An 11,407-nucleotide genomic window follows, 5' to 3' on the forward strand; every position below is an offset into this window, starting at 1 on the left:
AGGGCTCTCTTCTCATGACCTGATAATCTCCCAAACACTCCATCTCCTAACACCATCACATTGGTGATTGGGCTTCAACATATGACTGTGTTGGGGATACGTATATTCAGACCATAGCAGGGCTATAGCACTGGTTCTCGCCTTGCCTGTATATTATAACCATTGGAGATACTTTAAAAACACTGATGGGTCTTGCGTGAAGCTTGAGCACACAGCTTGTTTGAAGCTCCCCAGGTGATTATAAAATATAGCCAAGCCTGAGAGCTACTTTGTTACAGTGTGAAGTTCTTGCTGACAAATGGCATCCTATGTAATGTCAGAGTTTGATTGATTTTCCTCCGTCAACAATCATCTTCTTTGAAAAAAACAGGTGAGGGCCAAAAGTAATGCCCAATATTTACCAACCTGAATCCTGATACTAACCCTTCTTCTTGTTGAACCTTAACTAGCAGTATTGATAATATTAGCTTTTACTCTCTAGCAATTAATTATTAGAATTGGGTATATTTCGGGAGACAACATCCTTGCTGCCTGGGACTGAGGGGATTCCTAGGATGTAGAATTTTGGTTTTTAAACTAGACAGTGCTAGAGAAACCGGGATGAGTAGGCTACCCTAGACCCATATGAGAAGAGGACATAAGCCATACAGTTATTTGTGCAGTCACATTCTAAGGATTACAAATTGGGAGAATGTGCAACACAGAGGCAATGCTTTTTGCAGAAATCTACCACTTTCTATGGACAAGTGAAGTTATTCAGTTTGATTTACTTGGCACAGTTCTACAAAGGAAAAGTTCACAGTTACAATGGCTCAAAAATAGCAAAAACAAACAAAACAGAACCACCAATGTTCCACATTCACTTCTTGACCTGGACTTGTGTAGCTTGGTTAGAGTTTGAGCTCCTGCCTAGTGATTATCAAGAGGCAATTGGGCAGTTTACATGATGAATGGTATCAGCACAGAAGTCCAGTTGTGACCAAAAGCCCAAAAAGTATTCATCTTATTATGTGCATGTTGAATAGGATTTGAAAATGGATCTGCAACTGAACATCATATGGAAACATTTTTTTTTCTAAATTGGAGGATGCCCACAAGTGGCAAAACACATCATGTTGGAGAGTACACATCTGATGTGCCTGACTCAAGTGTGTTTTCTTTTCCTTTTTCTTTCTTATTTTTTTTTTCTGAGACAGAGTCGCCCAGGCTGGAGTGCAGTGGTGCAATGTCAGCTCACTGCAACCTCCACCTCCCAGGTTCAAGTGATTCTCCTGCCTCAGCCTCCTGAGTAGCTGGGATTACTGGTGGGTACCACAACACCAGGCTAATTTTTCTTTCTTTTTTTTTTTTTTTTTTTTTTAAGTAGAGACGGGGTTTCACCATGTTGGACAGGCTGGTCTCAAATGCCTCACAAGTGGTCCACCTGTCTCAGTCTCTCAAAGTCACAATGCCCAGCATTTTTTTTTTTTTTTTTTTTAGACAGAGTCTTGCTCTGTTGCCTAGGCTGGAATGCAGTGGCACCAACTCAGCTCACTGCAGCCTGAACCTCCCAGGGTCAAGCGATCCTCCCACCTCTCAGCCTCCAGAGTAGCTGGGCGGGACCCACCACATCCAGCTAATTTTTTTTTTTTTTCTCTCAGAGAAAGGGTTTCACCCTGTTGCCCAGGCTGGTCTCAAACTCCTGGACTCGAGCGATCCACCTGCCTTGGCCTCCCAAAGTGCTGGGATTGCAGGTCTGAGCCGCTGCACGTGGCCTCAAGTCTGTTTTCAATAGGACAATACTATTTTATTATCCTCAGGTGGAAAAGGTTAGAATTGAGCAATGGGCCCTTGGTAACCTTAGATAGGAGGAATGCAGATTTTAGTATATTAACACATACATTTTATGTAAAATTAGTTGCAAAAATATAAACATTTTGTGGTAGTCTGTGTATCTTTAATACAAACTGGCAATGTATACAGTGGTTAAAAAATTGGCTTTAGGGCCAGGCGGGGTGGCTCACATCTGTAATCCTAGCACTTTGGGAGACTGAGGAGGGTGGATCACTTGAGGCCAGTAGTTTGAGACCAGCCTGGGCAACATGGTGAAAACCCGTCTCTACTAAAAATACAAAAATTAGCCGGGCATGGTGGCATGCACCTATAGTTCCAGCTACTCAGAAGGCTGAGGCACAAGAATCCCTTGAACCCGGGAGGCGGCGGTTGCAGTGAGCCAAGATCATGTCACTGCACTCCAGATTACGTGACAAAGCCAGACTCCATCTGAAAAAAAAAAAAAAAAAAGGCTTTAGAATCAGACAGATGGATTCAAAATCTGGTTCCACTTCTTGGGACCTTGTGATGTGACCTTGGGAAAATTACTTAACCTTCCCAATTCTGTTTCATCATCTGTATATTAAAGATAATTATACTTCCCTTGCGGACTTGTGAGAATTACATGAAAAAAAAAGATATAAAGCAGAGTTTCTCAACCTCAGCACTACTGACATGTGTGACCACATAATGCTTTGTTTCAGGGGTCTGCCCTGTGAGTTGTAGGATATGTAGCAGCATTCTGGCATCTACCCACAACTACTCTCCAAGGAGTGACAACTGAAAGTGTCTCCACACAATACCAAAAGTCCCCTGGGGTCATGGGAGAATTGCCACTGGCTGAGAACCATTGGACATAAAGTGATTAGCGTGATATCTAGAAAATAGCAGGTACTCAATAAGTGGTAGCAATTATAATTATTAATACTATGTCAAAACTAGAGCTCTTATTCCTGATGCAGAACCTTAAACATATATAAACATTTTAACTGTAACTATGAATAAACTCTCAGACTTATTCTTTTAGGCTGTGTAAAACAGTCTTATTCCGCTGAAAGCAATATCAGAAAACAACACTTTTCTGCCTCGCATCTCCTGCGCCTATTAGTCCTGCAAATCTAAGATCTTTTAGGTATAGTGATGTTATTCAACCATTTTAAAGGTGAATATATGAACAGTGAATATAATTTAGCTATTTTTAAGTGGTTTGTGAATGTTTAAAATGATTGAATAGCATCACTATACATAAAAGATCTTAGATTTGCAGGACTAGCAGGTGCAGGAGATAAGAGGCAGAAAAGTTTAAGGCATTTGAGGTGCAATCTTTTCTCCCATCTAACTCATTTCCCCTCTCCTAATATTCATGCCCTGCAGAAAACTTCAGCTCCTACTTTACTATGGCAATCGAGTATGAGTTTCCTCTTATCAACAGCCGGTCTCCTGTCTGAACTCTTCTCCTCTCATCCTTGTTTTTATTAAAGAAAGAAGGGTCTCTCCTCTATGAGTCTTCACTCCTATGCTGCTCTCTTTCCTGAAAGACCTTGCTCTACCATTTATGCATTCTGTATCCATGTCTTCACTATATTCCTTTCCATCAGCTCCTTTTCTCTCTATCACCAAATAAGATCAGTTTCCCCTACTTAGAAATGTTTTTTGCTACAGACGTCTGAAATTGCAGTCTTATTTCTTTACCGAACCACACACACAACTCCTTCTCAGTTTCTTTTGTTGGATCCTCTTTGTTGCCTAGCCCTTAAAGTATTGGTACTGCTCAGTGTTCTGTCCTCTGACAGCTCTGCTTCTCACTCAACACTACGCGACCCTACTTTCACCCAGAGAAATCCACATTTTCTCTCATAGATTCAATTACCAACTATTTGCTGTTGCCTCCCAAATCTCTATTTTCTGGATTAAATCTCTCTCCGAACTTGAGATAAACACAGCCAACTGCCTACTATATGCCTCCACTAGGATATCCAGCAGGTATCTCAAAATCAACATATGCTAAACTGAACTCATCAATTCTATTCTCAGAATGACTCCTCAACTGATGTTTCCTACATTAGCATACACTCGCTTGTCCAAGCCAAACATCTTGATGTCATTCTTGGACGTTCTTTCTCCCAAAACTTCCCACTGCCAATTAATTAGCAATAACTGTCAATTCCACCTCCCACATATTTATCGAGTCCACCCACTCCTCTCTCTCTCTCTACTGACACCATCATGTCTCTCCTAAACTAGTATAACAGGCTCATAACTGATCAACCCGGCCTTGCCTTACCCTGCCCATGCGCAGTTAGAGGGATCTTTCTAAAGTACAAACCTGATTAAAGCACTCTCCTGTTTAAGCCTTTCAGCAGCTTCCCAATGCCAGTTTGGATTGAATTCAAAGTCTTTGACACAGCCCTGTAAGTTTATTAGTTGACTCCTGCTTACCTCTTCAATGGTATCTCTACAAAATCACTCAGGCCACTATTTTTTTCAGTTGCTTAATGGTCTTGTTTTCTTTTCTCTCTAGATCCCCACACAGGGTGTTTCCTGCTTGAATCACTCCCTTTGCCTCTCATCTAGCTAATCCCAGCTCATCCTGTAGGTCTCCATTTAAACATCACTTTCTCTGAAAAGCCTTCCAGATCCCTCAAGTCTGGGATACATGGCCCTCCTCATGTCCTATGTTAGTACCCTGTGTCTCCTGCACTTTGGTGCTTATCAGATTGTCATGTAGTTTACAGTTTTCTTGTCTTTCTTCTCCACTAGGCTGTAATCTACATGACAGTGTTTCCAGCACTTTAGTGCTAAGCACATAGTAGGTGCTCAAGAAATAATTGTGGAACAGAACTGAATTAAATGTCTCCACGATTCTTCATAAAATGCAAGGCTTTTATTCTCATTATTTTTACTTTTTTTTATTTTTTTGAGACAGGGTTTTGCTCTGTCACCCAGGCTGGATTGCAGTAGTACAACCTCCACCTGCCGGGTTCAAGCCATTCTCGTGCCTCAGTCTCCTGAGTAGCTCGGATTATAGGCTCATGCCACCACGCCCGGCTAATTTTTGTATTTTTAGTAAAGATGGAGTTTCATAATGTTGACCAGGGTGGTCTTGAACTCCTGACCTCAAGTGATCCGCCCTCCTCCCAAAGTGCTGGAGTTACAGGTGTGAGCCACTGCGCTCAGCCTTATTCTCATTTTTAATCTTTCTAGATACTCAAATTGTTTGATCCTTCCCTGTCTTCTTAAAGTTATTCTCCTTTGTTTTAAGTGACAGCACAGGATGCAACTTGTCTTTCTACCTTTTTTGAGAATTTCTAGTCCTTGTTTGCTGATTCCTTTCCTGTCCCTTAATTTTGGACTTTCCTCGAAGACTCTGTTCTTCACTGTATTTTATCTCCACATTCAGTGTCTAGAATATAACAAATATTCAAAAATTATTGTTTCCTTCCTTCTCCCATTCTCCAGAAATTCATTTAATCTCATGACTCCAAATGTCTCCCAGATTCACGTTTCAGTCTGAGCAATGCAATGGAGTACCAATTACCTGATACCTCAAACGAACTATAATCAAAAACCATGGCACTCGACCATACCCATTCAGTTTATTCCTACAACACAACTTCTGTATTTGCCAAAATTGTAACCAAGAGTCTCTTAATCACTGGGGATCCATATATCAGGCATCTCTAGCTCCACTAACTACTTTATACTCTGGGTGCAATTACCCAGCAAGTGTTACCTTTTCCCTAGAAATGATCCCATCTATTGATTTTTTTCTCTAATTTCCCCCTTTATTTTTTCTACCCTCTTCTTTTTACTCTTATATTACTGCATTGGATTTCTTGCTAGTTGACTTTCCTGATCTCAGTATCATCCACTTTCAGATTGTCTGGTATACTGCCACCAGACTCATCACCCATACACACTCCTTTCATGGCCAAGGGCTTTTCACACAGTAGACTCAATAAATATGACAGAAAAACAATTCACTATCCCCTCAAGAACTTACAGTGTCTACAAATCATCTGCTAAGTCCAAACTCCCGTTTCTGATCTTTTTCCTTCCTTCTGGCCCTAACCAGCTTTTCAGCTTTATCACAACCCCATACTGTTCTTCCCTATATTCTACTTTCCTGACTTGCTGAACTTCTTGCCTTTTCCAGAACGCATCCTGCTTCGTTCCATTGCCCCTGTTGGTTCCTCTACCTTGAGCAAATTCACTCCCCTATCAGTATGAAAAGCCTAATATTTTAAATATTGAGTTAAAATGTCACTTCTTCTGTTAGGTAGAGTCGATGCTCATTCTGTGCCTGTTCTGTATGTTATACTTAATACATTCATTACTTTCTTTCTGGTATCATAGTAATGTGCATGTCTACACTATAAATTTCATGATGTCTGGAATTCTCACTTGTTCATTCTTATAATTCACGATGCATCCAAACCATTGCCTGTAATGCACATAGTAGGCACTTGGCAATGAGTCCTTGAAATGACTTGGCCACATTGTCAACCATTTCTCCATGCCCCCACTCTTGGTCTCCACCAAGTGAATAGTGAGTCAGGAGGCAGCTCTCTTTGAATAAAATTAAGCTGGACATACCCAACTCTGGTAAGACATTGTCAGTTTTGGCAGGAGCATCTTCTGGGTATCTGCCTAACTTACATGACTCACCATAATCTGCCCTGTCCAATGTATACAGCCTTGCTTCTCATTTGTTCCTAAGCATGTGTCCTCCACTTCACATTATTTTAAATCTTTCAACTCAGCCTTTGTTCATGCGGTTGCCCATGCCAGAAATACTCTCCCCTTATTCTGATCAAATCCTCCCCAAACTTCAGACCCAGATTAAGTCTTACTTTATCCATGATGTCATCTTTAACTATTTGAGCCCACGTTTATCTCTCCTATGTCTGAATTCCTTTGGCAGAAATAATGTAATATATTATGGTATTCTCAAATTCTTTCCTGCGTATGTCTTGCTTTTCTCAGCAAGAGAATTGACTCTTTGGGGGCAAAGATCATGTTTTAGTCTCCTTTGGTAATCAGTGCTGCTGATCATTAGATTGATAAATCAACAGAGCTATTTTCTTCCTTATTACTAATTTCTCATAAATCGAGAAAAGATCCCCATAGCCTACTTTTGTCTATTAAAGAACTCTATATCAGGTATTGGAGATAACCTAAGGATTAGCCAATATTATTTAAAATGAGAGATTTTTAAAAATTAATATTTTTCTGCAATTAAATCAGTTTCTTTGCAGTTAATCCTGCTTGTTGTCTTGCAATAGGTTAAGGCAGTTAGGAGAAAGAGTTAATTAAAGATGATGGATTTTGCAGCTATTTATGAAACATGGTTGAACAAGATTCTGATAAATCAAATTCACTATCATATTTTTTTAATTATAGGAAAAATAATGAAGTCTATGTTCTGGTGATTAGATCATTTTGGTAGTGAAATCTTTGTGGACGATATTTGGACTTTCATCATAGATTTAATCCATTCGAACACTTAAGGGGTTGTTTACAAGGTTGAATAACTAGGCATGGTTTGACCCAGAGAGTTGTGCATAAGCTTCACATATGACACAAGGGAGAGCTGAAAGGCAGATGTGAACAAACGGCACAGTGTGGCTTAGACTTTGTATTGCACACTGGATTTTCAGGATATGTAGGGAGAAAAGAAACATAACAGCATTTCTCTGCTTATTTCTTTATATTTAGGTTCATTTCTTGTTCTAAGGAATCAGTTTCCTCTTAAGTGTTTTGATTTTTTTCTTTAACACAATAAACTGGTTAACAGCATTTTGATTTTGCAACCATTGCTTTAAACTCACTATAATAAACCATGCTATTGACGATGTCAGAAGGCAGATGAGATCAGACTTTAGGTGGAGGTCTGTTTTGCTTCTTACAGTCACTCATTTCTATATTTTTATATCAATGAGAGTTGAATGTTGCATTCTTTCTCTTTGATCTCTGTTTTGTTTTTTCCAGCCGCCACAGAACGCTAGCTATTCTATGATCAAAGCTCCCCTGAAAGCCTTTAACCCTCACAGGTCACTAGCCAGTACTTCAGTGGGTTACTCTGGTCATCATTTTCTTACAGCTCACCAACAGCTACTTACAAAAGCATTTGACTAGAGATGCTCCCTCAATTTAATAAGCCCTCTAGTTACACACACACACACACACACACACACACACACTCTTAGGAACAATGTCCACACAGAAACTTGAACACAAATGTGCATAAGAGCTTTCTTATAATAGTCAAAAAAGTGGAAACAACCCAAAAGCCCATCAGTGGATGAATGGATAAATAAAACGTGCCATATCCATACAATGGAGTATTATTTGTCACTGAAAAGGAATTAAGTACTGATACATCTATACAACATGGACGATACTTGAAAGCACTATGGTAAGTGAAAGAAGCCAGACATAAAAGGCTACATATTGTGTGATCTCATTTATAAGAAATGTCCACAATAGGCAAATCTAAAGAGACAGAAAGCAGATTAACTTTTGCCAGAGTCTGAATGGGGGGTGTGGCATGGGGATGAAAGTGATTGATAATGGGTATGGGTATTCTTTTTGAGATGATGAAAATATTCCAAATTAGATTGTGATGATGGTTGCATAACACTGTGAATATACTAAAAAATTTGAATTGTACATTTTAAATGGGTGAATTTGTATGGTATATGAATTGTATCTCGATTTTTGAAAAAAAACACTTAAAAGTCTCCTTTTGAGGACAGAGCTAGCTCCCAATTTTAAATACTGGTTCTGTATCAGAATCTTCAGAGGTAGGGACCTGGAATCTCTGCATTATAATAAATTCTTGACTGATTATTATGCACAACTAAAATTTAAGGATCACAGAATTAAAAGAAACAAACCTTGCACTGTCTCCATGAAATATAACTACAAATGTCTCCATTCAGGGAGAAGCTGCAATTACTCTCAAGTGAATAATACTCAACTTCTTTGTTGTTGTAGATCAGGTATTTAAGTTTTGGTTGATCGATCTTTGTGTATCTACTTTCAACTTTCAGATCAAGTTTCTTTTATACCTCTGAAAGAAAGGGTGAGAACACAGGATCCACTGATACTCTGTTCCCTATGAATTAAAATTAGAGAATTGCTATCAGTCTCACTTCTGATAGCATTTGTGGAAAACTAGTTCGGGGTTTTCCTCCTTCCACAGCTAAGGAAAGAAAAATAAGATTCTGTATCATACAGTAAGTTGGAAATGTGAGTGAAGTTAGAACTTATGATTCTCTGTCTTGAGTGGCTTTTGCTCAGCTGTCATTGAGGTTTTAAATTGTACATCAGACTGTGGTATTAACTCCCTAAAAGGCATGGAATTGTAAACATATGCCACATTCTAGCTCAGTAAAGGAAAATGTATTTTCCCTACATCACTTTAGAAATTAAAGCTCTTGGCTGGGTGTGGTGGCTCATGCCTGTAATCCCAGCACTTTGGGAGGCTGAGGTGGGCGGATCACTTGAAGCCAGAAGTTCAAGACTAGCCTGGCCAACATGGTGAAACCCCATCTCTACTAAAAATACAAAACATTGGCCAGGCATAGTGGCGGGCACCTGTAATCCCATCTACCTGGAGGCTGAGACACGAGAATGGCAACTCCAGCTGACCTTGGTGGTCTTATCAGAAATAACTGAAGAAACTGGATTGACATTAGATAGGTGAATGGGATAATCTTGATAATCATGTAGTACTAAGTTAGAGAAGTATTGGGTAATATAGCATGAGTTTACAGATCCTGCATAGGCTTCACATTGATGAAGTTACTGTGCTGCTAGCTATCTAATAATTAATATGGTAAAAATCTTAGGTTACCTCTACCCTTCATCAAAATTTTTTTTCAAATAAAAAAATCTGCAGAGCATAGGTTAGGAACTTTTACTCATATTTGAGAAAATTGTTTATTTTCTTGTTTCCTGAAAATCTAAACTAAACATGAAATTTAAGTGAAACCAAGAATAAGGTGTATTTAGTGTAACTACCTGAAATCTCATTTTTCACATATCAACAATTAAAAGTAGCTAATATTCATGTAGTCAATAAAACTCAATGTATATTTATTGGTCACCTCCTGTGGTGCCAGGGAAGTACACTAGGTAAACATCATGTTATTGGATGAATAAAACATGGCTCCTGGCCTTGAGGAGTTCAGTGGAGGAAGTAAAGCTTTACTTATTCATAAAGTATATCTGTGATAATAGACTATAGTTCTAGGTACTGAAAAAAATACCTGGAAATGAAATATTAGGTTAGGGATTTGAACTTGGCAAAATGAAAAGCTAAAAATCTTATCTTTTCATAAAAGTCACAATGATATATGGGCTATGATAATAGCTTACAGGTCTAAATGCTATGTGGTAAATAATGTTGATTCTTGGATAAACTATTTCCTCATCATTTTAATAGGTTAGACATAAAGCTTGAGATATGCACTATTACTCTTAAAGAGTTTGGCGAATTTTCTGCATTTTCGTGGGTTTATAATCTTGGCACTTTGTTGTCACAGTACCTTATGTTTAACTACAGAAGGCTGACAAAAGAAAAAATAGGAAAAACACTAGCGAATGTTAAAAATGTTTATTATTAAACATCATTCACTAATTCAAAAAGTGTATGCTGAAAGTAAGATTGTTTGAAGTTTTTCATATCCTTGAGGCTATTACTGGTCTATTGGAAATGACTTTTGTAGATCATGCTACTCTTCACTTTGTGAATGGAATTTTGGCTATGGCAGATAGTACACAGTATTGTTCCCAGTATATTTAGCAGGCAGCAGACTGAAGTATCTTTTACCAGAACTATTTCTTTCCCTCTCTGCATCACAGATATTTTTAGAACCTGATACTGGATTTACGTGAATTTGTCATTGCTCTACATACATTGTAAAACACAGCCTATTGAAAGCTCCTTTTCAGCTCTCCCTTGCTACTAGTAAAGGATGAAAATTGCAAGCAGGGTCTCCTTAAACCTGCTTAGAAGTGGGACAATCATACATGTTGAGAGTACCACAAGTGCAATTTGAAATTGGTTGTAATTAAGGTGGTTAATGAAAATGACTTTAAAAAAAACTACATGGAAAGAAAAGTTAAAGAAAATATGTCACATGACATATGCCATTTTGAAACATAAGGTAAATATTTCAACATGTCTTCAGTTTTCTCCAAAATATTTTAGAATGAAGACAAACTAATTTTTGAAAACCAAAATTCTATCTCCAACTACTTCATATACTTTTTTAAAAAAAAGACAAGCAATACTTTATTTAAAATCCATCACAGAAATGAACAGCTTCACTCTGTAATACAGCATGCATGTTTTAAAGCCTAAGTCAGTAATTGTATATGAGAGCATACACTGCTGCATACAAATTAACTCTTCAGACCACAATTTTTCAATGTTTAAAACAGAATAAGCTTCCCTGTGAAAGCAGCATCTGTGCTGGTTTCTTTTTTGGTTTTTGTTTTTTTGTTTTTTGTTTTTTGAGACGGAGTTCTGCTCTTGTTGCCCCAGGCTGGAGTACAAGGGCGCAATCTCGAATCACTGCAACCT

Source organism: Theropithecus gelada, chromosome X, assembly GCF_003255815.1.
Source record: "Theropithecus gelada isolate Dixy chromosome X, Tgel_1.0, whole genome shotgun sequence".
NCBI classification, from domain to species: Eukaryota; Metazoa; Chordata; class Mammalia; order Primates; family Cercopithecidae; genus Theropithecus; species Theropithecus gelada.